The sequence below is a fragment of the Pongo abelii genome, chromosome 16 (genome assembly GCF_028885655.2).
Source record: "Pongo abelii isolate AG06213 chromosome 16, NHGRI_mPonAbe1-v2.0_pri, whole genome shotgun sequence".
Lineage (NCBI taxonomy): Eukaryota > Metazoa > Chordata > Mammalia > Primates > Hominidae > Pongo > Pongo abelii.
In genome coordinates, this window is record NC_072001.2 from 99,433,703 (window position 1) to 99,456,590 (window position 22,888).

Sequence of the window (22,888 nt, forward strand, 5' to 3'; positions counted from 1 at the left end):
GCCTCCCAAAGCCTCCTTGCTTATTCACACAAATCCCTGGATAAGAACTCTCTTCCAGGTGGACATGATTTATAGGGCTGATTCAACGGCTTCTCCTACCTTAGTTACCATGAAGGACTCACATTAAAATGCTTAGAAAAGATGAGAGTTGGGCTCTTTTGACTTTTGCTGGTGGTGTGGATTATCTGCTATATTCTTGAATCTGGTGCTGGCTAAAGAGGTTGAGAGGATTTGCACTCCAAGATGGGGACCACTGGCATGACCTTTTTCCTTGGCTCGTGGTCAAGCCACCCACTGCTCCACTTACTACCTGAGTGACGCCAGGCAATCATTTCACCTCTCTAGACCTCTGCCGCCTAATTCACTGCATGCAGATAGTCACACCTGCCTTGCAGAGTTGTTGTGAGGGAAGCACCAGCTTCTGGTACATAGGAGATTTTATTTATACATGAACACATATATGCGTGCATACACACAGATGTGTACTGCAGTTTTTGAAAATCATCTCCATCTTTATAGCTCACAAGGTGATTTTTGAAAAGTCAATCAAGAAAAGAAGAAAAAAACCACTTTCCTCTCCAACAAGAAAAAGCAATTAAAAGTCGAATATTAACTGTTCCTGGGAGTAAATTTTTTTAATGGGTTAAAGGCTTGGCCATTATAGACCTCCAATATGTAATTTCTAAGAAAGGACCAGGTAATATATTTTTTTAAATTAAGTGGAAGACAAAATGCTGGAACCAGTGAATGCATTCAGAAAGCACTTTTTTATCCATTTTCCGTAGCTTCCCAATTGCATCATGCCTTTTAAGAGGCCCAATTTGTTTAACAGCATTTTATTTTAAACCTTCACTTGTGAAAAGCATTGATTTATGATAGGGCTGATTAAAGCGACGGTGTCTTAAGCAATAACGATTTCAATTATAGGACTTTCACCAACGTGCATTATTCTGATTTGCTCTCCATTCTTGCCACATTTTTATTCACAAAGGAAGGGGTAGGGATAGGTGATGTAATTTTGAAAAGTCCCTGGACAAATTTAATATCAGAAGGGAATGTATAGACAGATGGACTGATGTACCTTTTTTGATTATGTGAATGTATTGTATTTTAATATGCTCTGACAAACTCTTCAACAGCTCCCTGATGAGCTCCTACTTGGTATCATTAGGGTTATTTAGTGCTTAGATTCAGCTTAATTCCCACTGGACCCACACTGAGGTTGTAGAAATGTGCACACTACAGATTCACTCGAAGCCTAGCACTTAAGAGTCTTCTCTTTTTGTGAAGCTGGAGAAAACAATTAAGCTCACACTTAGATCTTTAACTTGTTCAAAGCCAACAGCCATAGAAAGGCATACTAGGCTGGGCGTGGTGGCTCACCCCTGTAATCCCAGCACTTTGGGAGGCCAAGACAGGTAGATCACTTGAGGTCAAGAGTTGCTGGAGACAAGCCTGGCCAATGTGTTGAAACCCTGTATCTACTAAAAATACAAAAGTTAGGCGGATGTGATGGTGGGCACCTGTAATCCCAGCTACTCGGGAGGTTGAGGCATGAGAATCACTTGAACCCGGGAGATGGAGGTTGCAGTGAGCCCACCCCCCTGCATGTAGAGACGTGGCAAAACCCTGTCTCTACAGCAGATACAAATATTAGATGGGGATGGTGGTGCTAGTCCCAGTTACACGGGAGGCTGAGGTGGAAGGATTGCTTGAGCCTCAGGAGATAGAATCTGCAGTGAGCTATGATCTCACCACTGCATTCTACCCTGAGTGACAGAGTGAGACACTGTCTCAAAAAAAAAAGAAAAAAAGAAAAAACGTGAAGTCAGCCTGGAGTCATATGCAATGGAATTCAGTGCACCCATCTAAATCTAATTCAGAATGCAACCTAACATGGTGGTGGGGGGGGTGGTGTTGGGAGGCGCAGGGGGCAATTCTATCACATTTATTAATAATGGCAACCTGTGAAGGAGCCCTGCCTAATGGGGGCTGCTATTCCTAATAGTCACTACGCACAGCTGTTGACCAAACAGTGCCACAACTTCAGAATTCAGAAATTCATATTATTATGCAAAGCTGAAGGTTCTTGATTTTAAAGAGTGGATAAACACTGGCCCAATTCAGCCTGCAGGCTGCCTGTGCAATGCTCCCTAGCTGGTGCGCAACTGGCCTATCAATCAAGTTATTGAATGGAAGATAGGCCCAAAACAGCACCACGCTCTGCAAGAACCTTTTTAAAAATGATCAAAGTATTTCAATTCTTCTACTATGCAAACATTTAGTGGGAATCTATTATGTGCTAAGAAGCATGAGTGGAGTACCGGGTACACACAAAAAGAATAATATCCATTAGCCCTCAAGGGGATGACAGTCTATCATTTACATATATGAACTATGAAAGATTTTGGGTTAAAAAACTAAGGAGAAGGGGGGAGTGGGGAGGGATAGCATTAGGAGATATACCTAATGCTAAATGACGAGTTAACGGGTGCAGCACACCAGCATGGCACATGTATACATATGTAACTAACCTGCACATTGTGCACATGTACCCTAAAACTTAAAGTATAAACAAAAAAAAAAAAACACTAAGGAGAAATGCAGTCTAACATTGAGTCCCAATCCATCATGTTTATTTTTAGTTAAGAACCTCCTTTTTACCCTTTAAGTAAATTAGTTTGTCCCTATTCTCTGCTTTAAAGCATCATTTTAATTTGAGAGCTAGTCCTATGAATACCAAATTCCATGTAGGATATATTCCTCTTAAAATCCCCAACAGCAACTGGAAGGGAAAATTCCAATCACACCTTGATAGAATTTTTCTCCATCAAATCAACTTTACAGATTTCTTAATTAGGTGCTGATATTAACTGAGCCCTTGCATGATTTAAATCTAGCTTTTAATCTCAGCTATTCTATGCTGCTGTAGTTTTTATGAGAGCTGACCAGCAAATGCTTTATGCTTTAATGTCTCTGGAAAATCACCTTAATAATTTTTTAAACTTTTTTTAGGGGGAATAGAAGTCCCAAGATGCAAATGAAGGCATTGAGGTCCGGCTATTAGAATTTGTGGTTTAGCACTTGAAAAATTATGTGCCAAATTGCTTTACAGAAGAAAATCAGATCAAAGTTAAGATTCTGTTTAAACTTTGTCATTATTTCTCAGACTCCCTTTTTAAATGCTTTAAACGTGCCTCCATTGAAATGTATATGAACTTTTTCTCTCTTCCTTTCAATATGTTGTTGCCATTCATTTCCTTCTCTGATGGCATTGCCTGAAGGAAAAGCTCTCACACATCACCACTGTGGGCAGGGTATGGAAACAGCCAAAACAGGTGGTGCACTGTGCTAAGAACTCGGCATTGAATTGATTTAAACACAGCATTTGATACATTCTCTACCTTAATAAGAGGCAATTACAGGAGACCTCATTTCCTTCGTTGCATGAAAGTCCCAGTCAGACTTGAGGGTACAGTTCCCCTTTCCTTCCTCTTCTTCTCAGCCCATCCCCGCAAAGTTCTTCCCAGTGAGCATTAAATCGTAGGTAATGTGCTCTACCTGCTCTGGACACTGGATATTGTAAAGCATCGGAACCTTTTTATTTGCTTTACAGGGATGACCATTCTCATAAGGTCATTGACTTTCTTAATTAGAAGCTACTTTGGGGCTGAGCTCAGTGGCTCACGCTTGTAATCCCAGCACCTTAGGAGGCCAAGGTGGGTGGATCATGAGGTCAGGAGTTCAAGATCAGCCTGGCCAAGATGGTGAAACCCCGTCTCTACTAAAAATACAAAAATTAGCCGGGTGTGGTGGCGGGCCCCTGTAATCCCAGCTACTCGGGAGGCTGAGGCTTGAACCCGGGAGGCAGGGGTTGCAGTGAGCCGAGATGGCACCACTCCACTCCAGCCTGGGTGACAGAGTGAGACTCCGTCTCAAAAAAGAAAAAAAAAAAGAAGCTACTTTGACAATTCTCCTCCAAACCCTTTATGTGACAAGTAAAGGAGAAAAGACTGGGAGAAATGAAGTGACTTGCCCAGAGTCATGCACCCAGCTCCTGTGACTTCGTGGTCTAGCCCTCTCTCCACTTCCTCTCTCAGCCATCATAGGAATAACAGTTCTCAAATTCGAGTTTTAGGTAGGCTTCACAATCAACACTAACTTATTATAAAGGGACGAATGGGCCTTTGTTTTATGCCAAGTGCCATGCCCATCTTCAGAGACTCAACAGTGAACCAGAAGCATTCTAATTCTGATCCAATCCTGACCTGCTAATGACTCTTCCTCGCTGAACCTTTGAACAGAATCGCTCCTGGCCGAACATCACACAGAGTGTGAATGTGGAGAGGAAACAGAACTTTCATCTCAACTCCTCCTCATTTTACAAAAGAGAACACTGAGGCCCTCAGAGGTCTTCAGAGTGAGTTCATGTTAGAGGTAGGCCCAGAACCCACAATGCTGACTCCCTAGTGAAGCTCTTTTCACTTGAGTACGTTCATCTAATTCAGAATGCCTCTATCATGGGGTCCATTCTATCACATTTATTATACAAATGTCCTTTGTCATCTTTCAGGTAAGTTTGTTTCTCCCTTTGGTCTGCTTTGAAGCTCCATTTTAACTTGAGAACTAGTTCTTTAAATGCCAACATCTACATAAGACACATTCATATTAAAATCTCCAACAGCAATAGGACGATGGTCCTTGGGACCCAGAGTTTAGGCACCTATGCGATGGAACTACAATGATTGGCAGTGTGCCTGGCAATAGCACACACTCATACCTCTGACAGATTCAGGGCAGATCCGAGGAAGTGGTATCATAAGCTGTGGTCAACAGAGATGCTATAATGAATGTTTGGACTGTCTTCATACTAATGTAATGTTTGTACTCGCCACAGATATACTTAAAATAGTAGCTACAGTTTGTATATTTTTTCAATGATCTTGTAATTCAGTCGTGTTAGATAATTTCAGCTTAAACTATAGATGGAAACTGGACCCATTAAAGAAGGAGTTAGATCTTCTATTTTTTTTTTTAAATGTGATCTTCCAGTAAGCGGCCTCTGGATATAACTACAGAAAATTAACACAATAAGTAAAGCATTGTAGAACAGCTATTAACTGATTACAATAATAAAAAGCAAATGGGGGCCTTAATTCTGCCCCTTTGGGAAAGCAGGATAGATAAAATAAACAATAGAAAGAAAAAGCATGGAATAAAGGATAGTTGATTTTAAACAATAACACAGATACCTCCCATTATGTTTAAAAAGATACAGATCTCTATCTTCATTTTGGGAATGATAGGGGTAAATTCTTATTTCACCTCATTAAGACTTAAGTTTGATACTAATAGGGGTGCTTTCCAGGCTAACAAATTGGAAAAATTAAGGGGTGCTGACAAGGAGGTTCTTAAATGATGCCAGGCACATGGCTATAATGACTAAATTTACTGTTTTACCAAAATTAGGAGCCCTTCCGGTCTCCCTCAGAGGAAGACAGAATCTAAACATTCACAGTTCATGCTCTATCAGGGTGGGGCAGGAAGTAGGATCCAATAAACTCAGCAGTCAAGGCAAAGGCCAACCCTGACAGAGGAGAGAAGACAGGGTTTCCACTACCTTGGGCAGAGGCTGGGGAGCCCTTTAATGGCTCTCCCAGTACAGTAATGCCTGTTGACTAAATCCTAAACTTCTTGAGCATGTTTGGGGTTAGTTCTATGTAGAAATTCATAGTAAAGTCTTTCCATTTGTTATCTAAAACATGGCCCACGTTCCTGCCTTCAAACCTGGCCAGAACCTAACAGCTTCTCTTTTAAGTGCCTGCTTAGGTGCCAAGTGTCCAGAAGTTGTCTCTGATTCTGACATTATCCTAGCAGGGGAAAGATGCTCAATTTAGAGTTGAAAAAATGGAAACTCAGGGTGATACAGAGATGTGTTTGAGATCCCACGGTTTTTAAGCTGTGGCTCATCCCAAAGGCCACTTCTGCTTGGAGAGGTTCACCATTCCACCTCTCCACGTGTAACCAGGCACTCTTGCTAAACATTGCTGTTTTTCCCCTCAGTCTATTTTCACATATTGTTCTAACCAGTCTAACCCATGGAACCAATTCTTTTTGCATGGCACATGCAAAATCCCAGGTTAGTTTTACTTTTCCCTGGCAGAAATCCAGCATAATTAAAATGAAATGACCATTTCTATGTGAGAAAAAAGTTTAGCATTCCTAAAATGGAAAAATAAAACCTCTTATGCAAGACACTAACTTTTAAGGTGGCAGAAAATAGCGAGGTAGTTTCTTATGATTTACTAAATAAATCAAGGGTGATTCCAATTTTTATGGTTTTGGTCCAAGAATTGAAGGAGAGTTCTCCTGCTGTGAACCATGGGTGTTATAACTCAAAAAGAAGCATCAGTAGATAAGTAATGAGGCTGTGTGTACAGAGATAGAACATTCTTGTATACAAAAAGGGTAAGATGTATTCAGCACTGAGCAGGGAGGACGGGGAGCCATACACTGGGACTAGGGTACAGAAGGTTCAGGAATGGAGATTGAAAGTTGAAGCCAAAAACACATCTAAGAGCCAGAGCTTATCAAAAACACAGTGTATTCCTAGCAGTGAAATATTGAAAGCCTTCCTAATGAAGAATCTTTTTAAATAATTTGGACGTTCTAATCCTTTGCAATAAGACAGGAAAAATAAAGAAATTACATAATTTTTGGAAAGGAACAGAATGATCATTATTTGCAGATAATAATGTTATCTACCTAGATGATTCAAGAGAATCAAATTGACAAATTATTTGAATAAGAAACCAGTAACGTGGCAAATATGAAATAAAAATGCTTAAAATGCTGAAAAAATAATGTTGCTCAGCGAAGTCATGAAATTGAATAGGGAAACTGCATGCACAATAGCACTGAATAAATGTGAGATTGTATTGAGAAACTACCTGATGGAACTATAACTTTATAGAAGTTCATATGAAAAGATCGATGAGAAGGCATGGTTTATTTCTACATGAGAAAACCTGGTTTTAAAAAGACCTCTAATCCACACACATTAATCTATAAATTGTACTCTCTCTCTCTCTTTTTTTTTTTGAATCAGAATCTCTCTCTGTTGCCCAGGCTGAAGTGCAGCGGCTATATCATGGCTCACTGCAGCCTTAAACTCCTAGTCTCAAGTGATCCTCCCACCTCAGTCCTCCAAAGACCTGGGATTATAGGTATAAGCCACCATGCTTGGCTTAAATTGTATTTTCTAACATTTAAACTTGAAACTTGATGCATTCTTATAGAATAACAAATAAGAAAGCATCATCCAGAATACCAATCTTAAAGAGGGCGAGCTTACTTTACTAGACATAAAACCATATTCTTGAGTTACAATAATAAAAATGGAGAATTTTGGCAAAAATGATGGAGACAAAAAGATAATAAAATAAACATGGAAACACAGAAACAGGCCCAAAAGCATACATTTAGATCAATAAGGAAAAGAAATTTTAACGACCAAAAAAATTCCACATAAATAAGAGATTTAAATGTTTTTATAAATAAAAGGAGCCACAAAAGCACTAGTAGAAAATATAGGTTAATACTGATTTTACTCTGGGATAGGCAAAGGCTTTTAAAACATAAAGCAGAAAGTAGAAGAAGGGAAAATATTTATGTACTTAAATTCATCAACATATCCATTAACCATTAAAAACCAAATGACAAAATAGAGAAAATGTTTGCAATATATGATAGTGAGAGAGTTGATAAACTTAATATGTAAAGAACTTTTATAATTTAATAGAAAATTAATGAAAATTTCCTTGGAACTATAGGGCAAATGTTAAATAAACAAATATTTTAAAAAGCGTGCAAAATCACCTGCACACAAAACAAGACAGAGTCAAGAAAGGCAAAGAAAGTTAGCATCACAAATAATCAACGTAATACAAAACACAATGGGATGCTACGTTTCTTATCTTTTGGGGGGAAAGAGTTAATTATGGTTCCTGAAATCTGTGTGTGTTCGCATGCACCCTGAGTGAGAATATAAATCGGCAACTTTGGAGGGCAACTCTACAAAACGTAGCCAAAGGTAAAACAACAAAACAGAAAGAAGGCTTTGATCCATGATTTTCACATATAATAATTTATCCAGAGGAAATGAAGATACACAGGAAGATTTTATAAGGGCAAAAAGTTACAAATGGTATCAATATCGAACTAGAGGTTAGAGGAATGAATGAGTTACAGCCTCTACAGATAAGGAAATGCAATGCTGGCAGAGAAATCATGTTTTGGAGGCTGGGCAGTGGCTCACACCTGTAAACTTACTAGCACTTTGGGAGGCTGAGGTGGGTGGATCTCTTGAGCTCAGGAGTTCGAGGCCAGCCCAGGTAACATGGCAAAACCCCATCCCTACAAAGCAAACAAACAAAATTAGCTAGGTGTGGTGGCACAGGCCTGTAGTCCCAGCTACTTAGGGGAGCTGAAGTGGGAAGATCGCTTGAGCCTGGGAGGTTGAGACTGTAGTGAACCCAGATCGTACCACTGCACTCCAGCCTAGGTGACAGAGTGAGACCCTGTCTCAAGAAAAAAAAAAGAAGAAGAAAGAAAGAAAGAAATTATGTTTTGGAATAGTTTTAACAAAATGAACAAATATTTACTATGACTTATCAAATGAGAAAAGCAGTCTGCAAAATAGTACACTACAGCAGGGCCTGCACTGTAGTTTCCAAGCACACAAATATATGTGTGCAAAAAAAGTAGAGGAAAAAGATTAGAAAATGTCTGTCAAAGTGTTCACAATGATTATATTTAAGTGGTGAGATCAGAGGCAATTTTTATTTACTTCTTCATCCTTTCCTCTAATTTCCAAATGTCTTACAATGGCCATGAATGGACACTCTTAAAGACCACTGTACCTCTTTGCAACTAAACATCAATATTTTCTTGTGTTTGTTTCAGACCTACTTTGCCAGAAATGTGCAGGCGTCAGGTGGACTACCTGGAGAAGATGCTACAGGAGAAAGTGAACCCGGACCGTGAGGCCTCTTGAGCTTGTGAGTCTATGCCTTCACCTCGTTCTGGCTTTTTTTTCTTTTCTTTTTTATCTGTTCTCAGAAAGTTTGCAGCTTCCAACACCATTTTATTTGCTCCTCCTGTGAGTGACAGACCAGTGTGTCCCAAGAATACTTAATGTATTTTGTGTCAGGGGCCTGTGGGTCAGTAAGGTTATTAATAAACATCGCCTCTTGTTCTAATTTAGGTCCCTCCTCTCCTTCATGCCTCTCCTCCTGCCCTGCTTTTCCTTTCGCTTCTCTTTCTGTCTGACCCTTTTCCCCTTCTCCCTGATATAAAGCATTCAGCCTTCATTTCAGCTCAACTTCTGGCACTTTTCCCATGACGCTTTTTTGATGTTGGGTGGTGCTGTTACGTTTTCACAGAGAATTTAATTTCGGAGGAAATGCTTACTGTCCTAAATCAATTTTATGCAGGCTGATATGATGCTATGATCTGACAGGCATGGGAGGGTGAAAGGATCACTAAAATCGAGGCAAAATGTGGATGAGGAGGGAGAACAACTTTTTTTAAAACGAATTTCTGTTTGACAAGATTCACTGACTACAAAACTAGCCCAGAACTTGAGAGGCCAGTATCATTAACCCTACATAAAAAGAAGTGACATTTGAAGGCAGAAGGCATATTTGAATTTTGGTATTTTTTTATTATCTTTAATAAGACATAAAGAATTTAACAAGTTTATTGTGTATATTTGAATACATGTATATCAATTTTATGTTCCATTAAGAGTTTGATTGACCACCTCAACTTATATTTAGATAAGCCTTGTTTTATTTGTGCTGATTTTATTACACAAATGGAAGTGGCTACATTGCCATCATCACTACCAAATTCTCACGCACACACTCTTCAAAGTCCCTGAATATTGTCCAAATCCTGTTCAATTTTTTTTTTAACTTCTAACATTTTCTAAGTGCAACTTCAAACTGGAGGTTGTTTTGTAAACTGAAAAAAGTCACCTTCCCAGCAATACACACACACACACACACACACTCAAATGCATGTGCTCTTTTCAATTTACTAAACTTCAGTTACTTTCTTCTAAAAAACACAATTGCATCTCCTATCCGAGCTCTATGGGAGTTACACATGCCAATGGAAGTTTACTTAACAATGAGGAGGCAATATTTTTATATAGGAAAATATGTAAAGATAAATGCATAATTTTGTGTTGAATTATTTATACTTTTCAAATTAATCTATTGCATTTTTTTCATATTCAAGAACACATTACTTTTAAATATGACCTAGACTACCATTTTCAGAATGAGTGGTATGAGTTATGTCATGTTTTAACACACGATTAATTTGACTTCAAACTAGGGTCCTCATATTGTGAACTACTTTTTTTAAATGAAAAAATGACAAGAAAGCTAAATTCATTAAGGAAAAAGATAGTTTCCTTTTTCTAATTTCATTATCATTAAACATACTAGTTTTATAGCATTAACAGAATTGCACCTGATTTTTGGTTTTTCCCAAATTGAGAAAGAAAATCTATGGGAACTCTGAATGAATTACGCATTCAACTTCTTAATGGTCACTCTTAACAACTGTACCTTAACAGCCAGAGAGGCAGGATCCTAAACTCAGCTAAAATCTCCACTGGAAATAGCCACTAATCATACTTGACTGAATGTCTAATTTGGTTCTTTGTTTACCTTTATTTTTCCATTTTTCTTTCGATTAGATCATTCTTACCTGTTCTATACCAATAATCAAAGGGTGAGTATAGCTTTAAATGTGTTCTGTTAAATGCATAGTCGTTTGTTATTCATGGAATAATAGTTTTTTTAAAGATAGTCTTTTTCTTAATATTCATAGGCTCGCATAAGCATTATTAGGATATGGTGGGGAAGAAAAGATGAAAAAGAGGAAAGAAGCTTTTATTGAGTGCCTACTAAGTAGCACACATTGCAACAGTTGCAGGCATTCACTCATTGGTGCATGTATGTTGGGCTAAGTGTTCTGATGTTGTCCTCACAGCGTTACTGTGAAGTTACTGTCTTAACCTGAGCGTACAGATGAGAAAAATAGCGCTCAACGGCAACATGCCCAAGATACACACTTAGTGTGGCACAAAGCAGGGATTCGAACCAAGGCTTTGCTTGCCAAACGACGGCACTTCCGATGATTAGGAACAGGCTTCATTGTTTACAGCTGTGAGGGCTGTGACTCCAAGGAGGAAGGATTAAATCCTGGTGTTTGCTGCAACCAGAGCTTCTAAGCTGATCACTTAGAAGATATGATTTGGGGATGTCTGAGGGGCCAAAAAGATCTTGCAAATAATCACATGAGATAACATGCTGGAAATCACTGTGAAAGGTTTAATATAGCAATCATCATATTAGCATGACAATATATATAGGATACATTATAACACCCATAACAAATGTGATTCAACTTGGATGTACCAGAGACTTTCAAAAGGTGAGCATCTTTGTGCCTTTGTTTTACGTATCTTAAATTTTCTATATTTAAAGGTCATTGGTTCCAAGATGCTCCTTTAAATTTTGATAAATAAATGTTCTGAAGATCATCTATGGGGAATTCTTCCCCCTCATATAATAAGGTTGGATGCAAAGCATGGTTTTATGCCCTGTAGCAGACTTTTTTTTTTTTTAATGCCCACTCTGTTTTAGCTGCTTCCAAGTCCCAGCCTGGGATCCGCAGGTTGTGAGACAAGGATAAAGAGTGTGGTGAGTATCGGGCTACAGTTCTCAATGCTCGAGGGATAAGATTTCTTATGAAAACTGGCAGCTTTTTTGTTCTTCCTCAGCCTTTTTAACACACAGCCAGGTCTCTCTGTTCAGCTGCACCCGCTGTGGTTGTGACTGTACCGGGCTAAATTTATGCTGCTGACAACCCCCATTGAAGTGTCTCAGTGGCACAGAGTCAGTGGGAGTTATGTGTATATAAGCACCAGCAGACCTTGGCCCACTGAGTGTAATAGCATATCTGCCTTGGGAGATTATGGGTATGATATGGGCCATGTGTAATGGATAGGGCAGTCTGTGTACAAATTTCTAATGACTTGCTACACCTCTTTAGGATGGTTGCTGTCAAAAGTATTAGCACGTTACACACACAACAACCACATATCATATTACCCGTGGCCCCTGCTCCTACAGATGGCTCCTCCCACCTCTTGCAGTAGGTAATTGCTTCAGGGGTACCTATTGAACACATTCAAAGGAGAAAGCACTGGTGAATTTTATTCTTTGAGCTCGACTGTTTTAATATAGAAGGAGGAAAATACCGACTGTGTTTAAATTAGCATGGACAGAAGTTCAAAGGGAATTACATGTAAAAGATATCTCTGGAAGATTTAAATTTTCAACCTGATGAGAACTGGCTTTAACATACTGAAGCTGAAACCAGGGGAGGGTTACATGGATATACACCTAAAAATCAAGACCTACCCTGATGGCAAAACTTCACCTGTGATGTAAACAGAAAGGTAGGAGGATGCAGAAACTTTCACATCGTGAACGATGTCTAAAACATTTATTTTTTAATCATATTTTTTTAAATTAATCTGCCTCAGGCCTAGGAATCTACAAAAGTTGAAACAAAATGAAGATCTGATTGGGAAACACTAGCATTCCTTGGTTAAGCTCCTTTTCTTGCTAAAAGTAGACAGTATCCCCTCTCAGACTGGTGTAAGCACAAATTAAGCAGAATGCATTCTTCTTTTCTGAGTTGAGAGTAGACTTAAGTGTGTGTCTTTTCTGGTCTTCCATGATAAAAGAGGCATGATAGAGTAGGTCGATAAAGACACTGATGCTATTATCATTCACAGAAAGATTAGTGGCAAAATGACCACCATGGAGATGGTCTGAGGTTGAATGTACACAACTTCTCTTTCCATGATCAGGACCTCTTTTTTATAATCATGTTGAAAATCTGTTAACATTAGGAGCCATAGCATTGATTGTAGTATCTGCTTACATGCATGTCTGCAACACTACGGAAACCCATTCATCATATTCTCAATATATTAGCACCAAATGTATTCCAGGCACAGCATTAGTCTCTGGAGCTACAGATATAAACAAGACGCTACCCTCTCCTTAGGGATCTTGTTTCGATTTATTTTATCTTCTTTAATGAATAGTGCATGCTATGTGCCAGGCACTAGTCTAAGTGCTTTATATATCTTAACTCATTTAATCATCAAAACAACCATACGTGATAGTTACATTATTATCCCCATTTTAGAGATGAGGTAATTGAGGCACAGATAAGTTAATACATGTAAGGCCACACACCTGATATATTGGCAGATCCAGTACTTGAACCCTCGCAAATCTTATTCCAGAGACCCTGCCATTAACCACTACTTATGAGTTAACTGAAGAAATAAACATGCAACTATTTTCAACATAATCACTAGTGACACCAAAGACCCCACAAACTCCAGAAGCCCTGGCATCTGCAATATTTAGTTCAATGACTGGGCAAAACTGTAACAAAGAAAAAAAATGCTAGTAAATTTGTAAAGGAACAAAATATAAAAGAGATAGATTCTAAAAGCTACCACAAAGCCAAAACAAAATGAAATTTAATGAGGGTAAGTGTGAGACGTTCCTAAATGCAATAAATCCCTTGTACAGGCCCCAGATGATTAAGATTTGACTCCAGGATATGGAGGCTCTTCCTCGATGAAAGGCTCCATTTAAAGCCAATCACATGGTGCAGTGGACACACACTGTCCCTGATAGTCATGTAACTTCTGAGTAATTTACTTGTTTTGGGACACTTCTTAAGAGACTGGCAAACCAAGGCCAACTCAGGGAAGCAAATCTCTTGAGTCTATGTCATATGGGGAACAGGGAACTTTAGCCACTAAAACAAAAGCAGTAGATTGAGGGGCATGAAAGTTTTCAAAGATTTAAAGGTCTATCATATGGTAAAGGGATGAGATTTCGTTATATTCCTTCTGTAGATAGAATCAGACAAAAGAGAAAGATATTTCCAATACATCAATTTTTGCTTTCATACAAAGAACAAAGCTTTCTAAAAACAAAGTTCCCCAATAGTAGCAGCCTTGGAGAGCATGAGCCCTTCCCCTCCATCTCTCTAGTTGGCCCTGGCCAAACTGGCAGCCTTCACCTAGACCTTCTCACATTTATGTTACCTTCCTTGAATCCGCAACTCCTGAAATTCGCTCCATCTGCATCTGTTTGATCATCTGTCCATCTCCAGAACTCTGGGTTCAGTGGGAAGTTGGACCAATGCCCTCCAAACTTCCTTCCAAGCATAGGATTCCATGACTTCTTGATTCCATTATGGAGCCTTAAATTCCAAAAAATTTTAAAAGCAGATTATCTGTTTTATAGATGGAGGAATGTCAGAGTGCTGAGTAACCAGCCAGAATGAGAGGCAGACAATGACTCCCTCTCACACCTAGATTCCTGTTCACACTTGAGTAACTGCTTCTACACAACCAACCTTAACATCGTTACAGAGCAACTTAGTCCTAACCTTATTCTAGAAAATTGGTCTGCTCCCCAGTGGCCACTAGATCATTTAGGTGAGAGCTTACTATCATTTCTAAGTTAATTTGTGAGTTAATTGTAAATGTCAGGAAGCTCTGACATTGCAGAAAAATGGTAAATTGTTGAGATAAACCAGGATCCGAAAAATCCTAAATTGAATAAAGTTTGTTTTTTGACCAGTTTTTATCAGAAATACATGTTGATTTGTGAAGGGCCTGGAATGGCATCATATTTGAGTTGCCTCAGAAGATAGCCCTGCATTAAGTGCACACAGGATGATGGGATAAAAAGTGCTTTCCAACTCCAAGACTCGCACAATACTCCACAATCACAACCTCTGTCGTCTTTTTATCTAAATGGCTATCCAACCAACAGAGCTTGAAAAAGAACAACTGAGTCTCTGCCTGTGCTTACTTCCAATTTCATGGTCTAAGATGGTATTCAGTGTGGTTACGTTTCCTTTGACACAGGGTCTCAATCTGTCACCAAGGCGGGAGTGCAGTGGTGCGATCACAGCTCATTACAGTCTTGACCTCCCCAGCTTAAGCCATCCTCCCACCTCAGCCTCCCAAGTAGCTGGGACTATAGGTGTGAGCCACCACTTCTGGCTAACTTTTTTTTTTAATTTTATGTAGAGACAGGGTCTCACTATGTTGCCCAGGGTGATCTCCAACTCCTGGGCTCAATTGATCCTCTCGCCTCTCCCTCCCAAAGTATTAGGATTAGAGGTGTGAACCACCACTCCCAGCCCTGGTTACATTTTTTGTTTTTTGTTTTTTGTTTTTTTTTTTTAACTGTAAACACATATGCATAGCTATAGCTACAGGTAAAATCATGACTTGTCTTTTCAATACTGCTGCATTGGGCAGTCCTGCTTTTCAGGAATAGATACCTCCTATTTCTTTTCCTTGTCACTTGGTTATTTTCCTCATGTCAAGGTCAAGCCCTTAACATCAGGATTATGTTTAAAGAAAGACCAATATTTTCAAAAACTTCTGGAATTATCAGGGTTATGCAAAATGGAGACTGGTCTTCCTTTGTAGAGGGAGAAACGTGCATCTCCATCCCAAATGGTTCAAATCTCTATCAACTTCAACTTTGGAGTTTTGGCCAAATGTTCCGGATGTCTCCTTTTTGCCCATAATATCTGTATTTGCCACAATCTTATGTCTAATCATTCTCAGCAGCACAGTTCTCCTGGTAATAACTTCACTTTCTACCATTTGTGACTGATTAATCCACAATGTATTGAAAATTAGAGTTAAATTGGAATGCTGTGGTAATTAAGCACAAGATGGAAGGGAGCCTTTATTTTCTAACTTCTTTTATAAATACCATTTTTGAGGAGTGGCAAGTTGAAAAGCTATATCCTGACACAGTCAATTAGACTCTTCCTGAATGACGAAACCCATGCCTTCATGGCAGGGGATCTATGTGCTAACTGTGTTACCTAGAAGATGATATTCAGTTCCCCATCCATTGACATTTTAGGGAAGGTAACACAGGGCTTTTGCTACATGCCTTCCTCTATCCTCAGACACACAGGTCAGAAAAGAAGTCAATGTTAGGCTGAAATTCCTGTAAATTACACTCTCCAGTTTGTGGACCAGAGCCAAAGGGCTCTTGGCTACAAAGTGTAAACAGATCATTGTTGCCTCTTAATCTGGATAATTGGTCCCAAATGCTGTTGCCACTTTTCGGATCGATGGTTTTCATACTTTTTAAAGAATCTGGAACTTTTCTCCATTGGCAGGGAAAAGTTTGAAGTATAATTCGTCTTTTCATCGGCACTAAGACTCCTATAAACAGCTAAGTGATTTCATTTGGGGGCCTGCAGACACAGGAGGCTTGCGGCCTACTTCGAGAGTTCCACTCCATTTTCCCATGTCCATCCAGCTCTCCTTAGCTCCCACATTCAAGCCAACCACTGTGTGTTTACTTAACATGCACAGCTTCTGAAAGAGCTGAGCAGACTCAGCCACCTCTTGAAGATGTCGGCCAGATTTCAGAAGCAGGGCTATGTCTGATTCCAGCATAATGTGCTCTTATCAAAACATTCCTTAAGGGTGATGTGCTGTAATGAATTTGGCCTAAAATCAGTTGTTTTGTGACATCATCTCCTGAGCAAAATCCTGGGGACGTCATGGGAGAGAAGACAGCATGGTGTTCTGGGAAGAGACCAGGCTTGGGAAGGATTCCTAGGGATACCGACTGTCTGACCCTGGGCCCCTCAAACCTTTGTTTCTCTATCTGTAAAACAGAGATAATAGTATATACCTTGTAAATTTATTATGAGGATTAAATGAGATAGTAAATATAAAGGTTATTACTTTTAGGGGGACATTCCACACATTATTATTATGTAAAGCATTTTTAACTATATTTTTAAGCCTATCTTTCTGCTTCAACCTACACAAAGAAAGGAATAAAATTTTCTTTTCCTGTGAAATCCCTGGCTTGGACTTCAGCATTCCAAGAAGATATAACTTACACTGTGGGTCTTGCAAGACAATGACAAAATCTAACACTGTTCTCTTAATTTGTTTTTCTCTTAGACCTTCCTCTTTGCCTCTTTCCAACCGCCCTAGTGACGTTTTTAGGCCATTGTTTTTCTTCTAAATAGTTCTAGAACACTATTGAGTTCTCTATTAACTATTACTTGGCCAACGTTCTACTTGTCTAGTTCTTTTTATCTTCCCCTCTCACCCTGTCATTTTTGTATTTTTTTATTTGAATTCCACTCAGTTTATCTCTATCTCTTCAGCACTGAGGCATCCTACGTAATGTAGTCTTCCAAGTGGAAGCTCAGCAAGGACTTACAGGAGATTTGGGAAACCAACTCCCTTCCTACTTCTGGGATAAGAAGATTAGACAAGAATGAGCTTGTCTACTTTGGCTTTCTCCATTAAATTTACTACTGCCCTCAGTCATTAAAAAATGGGAAAGCATGCCTCCCATTCACAGTCTTCAGCAGTTTGTTTCCAAACAACATTGCGAATGCATTTTCTCTAGAGAGGAGGTATGGCATTGTACTTAAGTACAGAGATTCCAGAACCAGACATCTGGGGCTCAAATCACTTTTACAAGCAGTATAACCTTGGACCAGTTACGTAACTTCCCTATGCCTAGTAGTCTTCTCATTTTTGCAAAATGGGAGTGATAGTATTTGCCTAGTACTTTCTATGGTAAACCAAACTGAGTTAATATGTGTAAAATGCTTAAAACAGGGCCTGATTATCGTAAGCACTCAAAAATGTGAGTTAATAATATTTCATCCTCATTCTGCTTTTTAGAAAACCCTATGTATACTTAACATCCAAATGCTGCTAATTTTCCCTTTTGGACAGTCTTATGTGGTCATCTTTCCCTGTACATCATTGAAAATGTGCTTTATATACTGTTCTTCCCTAATTCAGAACATTATGAAATAAAATAAGATAAAATAGCAATTCCAAAAACATCTTCTAGTTTACTCCATGCAACCCATCATCTATTTATCATCAGCTAAAGTGGGATGAAAGTTTTATTATGAACCCAAAATGCAACCATAGTTTACCCCAAAGTTAGTAAGTCTGGGTTAGGTTTAAGAAAACCTGGTTTGAATTTTAGGTGAACCTCCTTTCTACTCTCAAACACAAAGAGAAGATTTACAGTTTCAGGTTGACACCAAATGAAATTTGGTAAGTTCATCTGTGTTTTACTTTGAGTTTGTCATTTGAATGAACTCAAATTTCATACAGCTTAATCCTCGTATTTACAGTTTTTCTGCCATTTTCACCTCACTTGATAAAAAAATTAAATAAAAATTGAGACATGCTGTTCAGTATGTGAGCAAATTGCAATATTACAGAATGCATACATTCCTTTGTCTCAGTGATAAGTAATTATGGAGAAAATATCATATTATTGGTAAAATGTGCTTCAGTGAGTCAAACCATTTTTGGAGAATATTCTTCTTTATCTACTATGACATTTATTTGCCATGAAATTCCAAAATGATCAGAAAATAATTAGCAAAATTGTCTGTTTCCATCAACATTTAAAAATCTGCATTTTGCAGATCAGTTTTATCCCTGACTCAGTTAAACTGTCATTTTAAAATCAAATTTGTATAATCTAAGCTTTCTTCATTTTTGCATTTCATCCCCCAGAAGTCAGAAGAACAGACTTTAAGCTAGCTAATTTCCCAAAATTATATTCTAGAGGTTTGGGAAGATTTAAGGATAGATATTTTATGTCAAAATGATAGGTTCACAGTTCGTGATTGATGATCTTGTACATATAAATGATATATGCCCATTAGACACAGGGGTCTTCTAGGATAAGGAGCTTAAGCAAAAGTGAGCTTAGAGAAATTTCTACATGCTAAATTTGCAGAGACATGGGCAATATGCTTCCAGTTTCTGTTTTATTATAATGCAAAATAATCTTAAATAACTTACATATGGAGATGAGTATATCAATGAGCTCTGAAAAGATTATTTTGCCTAAAACTGCCTGTTTCACTACAACAGTTAAGTAGAAGCTTTGTAGGTACATTACACTAAATGCCTACTTTTTAATTTAACTAAACAAAGTTATACTTGGATAAAGTTTTTTTCCTTTAGAAATGTATACTATATAAAATTCCCTTCAAACATCACTACTATCTTTTCATAAGTTAACTACATTTTATACTATTTTAAAAATTAAAACCTGGAAACATAAAAGTCATTTTTTTCTTTGAATTTGTAGTCCCAAAACTACTGCTCATAAAAATAAACTTTACAACATCTTTGAGAATCCAAAAGAACCCCGGTCAAGATTTTTTTGGCTAGAAAAGAAAGCAGTTTTGATATTCAAAAATTTGGCTGCTCTTAGTCAATCCCCAAAAGAGAAAAATCAGCTAATCTTAGCAAGATGGTAAATTTAAGTGATTCTGTAATCTAACGTAGTCCTAAATCATGTTTTAAAATATGATCAAACAGTAGAGACTGGGAAAAGACAGAAACTTTAAAAATAACTCAAAATAGAAAAGTTGAACATTTCTTTAAGAGGCTTTTCTGTTTCTAAATTAAAGCATGAATAGTATCTGAAAAATAGCAGCAAAGTTTGTGCTGGCATATTCCACTTAATAGCAACAACAAATTTCACTCAATGTATTCTACTACTGGACCATATAAAACGGTATGAAACATCGGATTTTTGTTGGTCAGATATTCTGGGTGTCATCCTAGAGAACAAGCCAGCTATGGACTCAGCCATACACAGGCACTAACATTCATGGAACATATGATTCTGCACACACACACACACACACACACACACAAACATATATACACGAAACCTGACCAGGCTCTGCTCTGGATCCTTGATAACTCTGGCATATTGTAAGCCCTAGAAAGAATTTTAATCTACATGGTTTGAAAATAGGGGCCTTTTAAATATGCTGCATACAATTTGTGATGGTCATCTCTAAAATGCGGCTCCATTATCCTTTTCCATTCTGAATGAATGAGGCTAATTAATTTCAGGCCATACTTGATGAGGTCAGCACCATACGAGGGGTGCGTGCTAGACATTGCTAATCTCTTTCAGCTGAGAGTGATGAATTAAAGATGAAGCATGCCTTTGCAGGCCTAATTTAGAATGTATATCAAAAAACCTACAGCAAATAATACTATACCCTACAACAAAGGAAAACTTGTTCTCTCAGGCTCCCTGAGTTGTGTTGATTTTAAAGACATTTTCAGTCGTCTTTGGAATTCCAGCTGTGGATGGGTGAACCGTATCAAGAAAATCAAGCCATCTCTCACACATGGCCATGTGGACAAGAAGTGGGATTAAAGGAAAGAAAGAAAACAAAAACAAAATACAACAATCTGGGTTTGATCACTTGTGTATTAAAATTCCACCTACACATTAGGCATTTTTTTCAGAGCTACCAGACTAACAAAGATCCCAAATTAGCAATACCTGTATTCAAGCAATGACCACCCAGCTCTGCTGGGACATTTCACAGCAACGTGCTAAATGAGGCAGCCTTGTTTTTAAAGCAGATATCCTAATGAGGCTTATTAGGTTTTTCCATGTCTCTATTTTGAAAGCCGATAGAGATTGACCAGGTAGATAATGTGATACCTTTTATTATGCCAAGAAAGAAATTGTAATACAGATGCCTCGAGGCCAAAATGTTCTTATGAAAGTTAATGCTAAGCCAGCTTCTGAGTTGGGAAAAGGGAGGTACTTGCTGATCTGAACTCTAAAGAGAAGAACGAATTAGTCATAATTTCTCAAAGATGACTATTACCTATTACAAGTCCCTAAGGGTGGCAAGGAAGGTGGTTTTGCCCAGAGACTGGGGAACATAGCTTGCAAAAAGTGTTTTCAGTCTATCTAGCAAGAGAAATCCTGACAGGTTATTCTAATGCATTGGAATTTCCAACTAACTGGTGGTACAATGGCTCCTGACTTTGTATCCCAGTAGCCCTCGTTAGAACAAAGCTGCTTCGAATTAAGTCCAATCTGCATGCTGAATCAATCTTTCATCCCTTTGATTGCTTCTGAAAATATTTATATTTCTTAATAATGCACATTTTGTCTTGCAACTTCTGATTAAATCCAGACGGAGGTTCCAAAACAGGCCATGGATATGAAAGGGTGATTTGGGACAGGAAAAGAAAAATTTAAAATACAGGTTTTTCCCACTGGGGAACCATTAGAGAATATAAATCTAGCAATTTGGGTGATGGAGGCATCAGAGGAGCATTGTAATAAATACGGATCGGAGTATTATTGTGACTTAATGGAGATGACAGAATATTCTTATTATTGTGTGATTCTTCATCGCAGCCTCCACTATGTAACTGGTGAGTTTAATAGGTTTTATGAAAAACTATTGTGAGAGAGACCTAGAAAAATTTCATATTACAGCCAATAATAACCCAATAAAAGTATCACATCATAAAATAGGGAAATGGTTATGATAGGGACATGATCAGATAATCTAAAGTGTTTTTTGTTGAGCAAGGAGCATAGCGTAAGGAAGATGCTTTCAGGAGGTGAGGATTCCTGGTTTGGGGGCCAAGAGAAAGGGGTCCAGTTTCAACTGCATCACCAACCAGCTCAATGACCCTAAGTAAGTCCCCTAACCTTTACCCTGTTTTTTATTTTTTCTTTTACTTGGAAAATAATGAAGGTAAGGATTTTATTGCAAGTTTTAAATTCTATGGTTTTCTAAAGAACCATCGTTGTTTTAAGTATTCAGTGCTCTCTGGAGGCAAGAAAAAGAAAAAGGAGACTTCTTCTAATGCTGAGAGTCCTCAAGACAGTCTCCAAGAAGAGGGAGCCATGCCCTCTCACAGTGCACTGTGTCACGCACCCCTACTCACCTCTGCATAGATGGCTGTTGCTTCTCTGTTCCTCTTTTTTCCTCTTGGGCACCATAAGTGAGAGAAGCACACAAGTGCAATGTCCGTAGATCCATTTGACCCAATCAACTCATTTTAGAGATGAGGAAAGTAAAGGGCATGAAGGTTGAGGTCACCTACTTAGTAACTGGTAAAGCTAGAATTTAAGCCAAGGTCTCCTTATTTCCAGACCAGTGCCTATCCTGCCATGACACACTGCTGCAGAGTCTAAGGAATTTTATACTCTGAAAAGAAGTGGGGTTTCTTGTGACCATTCAATACAATTTAAGACTTCTTGTAATTGGAAACAGGAACATAGGATAGGGCAGCAGCTTTGAATTCTGACTTCCTGGATTTGAATAATATGCCTCACCTTACTAACAATGTGAATTTCAGGCAGGTCCTTAAACTCTGTAAGTCTCATTCTGTTTGGTTTTCATTTTTTTCTCTTGGATAATAGAAATAATAGCAGTATTTACTGCAGAGAGTTGTATAGAGATTAAATAAAGTAACATAAATAAATGCTTACCATAGTTCTGGTATACAGTAAATGTTAGCTGTTATTAGTATCATCATCCTCCTCTTTATTTACATAATGACGAGTGAAAAAATCCTGAAAGGATCCCGGGAGAAATAGGTTCAAATTCTGACTGTGCTCTTATTGGCTCCATGACCTCAGTTTGCTCATCAGCAAAATGGGAATGCAAAATCTCTTCTTGTACAGGACTTTAGTAAAAATCAAATGAATCATGCCTATGACCACATTTTTTAAACAGGTAGAGCCCTATAACAATATAATTGTTGACGGTTTTATCAAAACATAATTATCCCTAGGTTGGAAAGCCTCTGGATGCTCAGAGTTGGTTAATAAATAATAAAATGAGATCATGCCCCTGCTTTGCTTCTCAAGTAAATCAA

At 38.4% G+C, this 22,888-nt stretch overlaps 1 long non-coding RNA gene across 19 annotated transcripts in view; it reads right to left on the minus strand.

Annotated features, from left to right (window-relative positions):
- LOC129050214 (uncharacterized) overlaps positions 1–22,888 on the minus strand; it is a 200,457-nt gene that overhangs the window by 164,677 nt on the left and 12,892 nt on the right. For 8 of the 19 annotated variants that reach the window (XR_010137267.1, XR_010137269.1, XR_010137268.1 and 5 more), the window contains exons 2-3: positions 14,222–14,379; positions 8,332–8,415 (exon numbers count right to left, since the gene is read on the minus strand). The exons of 7 other annotated variants lie outside the window; for them this stretch is intronic. This is a non-coding gene — a long non-coding RNA (uncharacterized LOC129050214). The remainder of the gene's footprint in view (positions 1–8,331; positions 8,416–14,221; positions 14,380–22,888) is intronic. 4 more of the 19 variants (XR_010137266.1, XR_008513800.2, XR_008513803.2 and 1 more) reach the window with 1 other exon arrangement.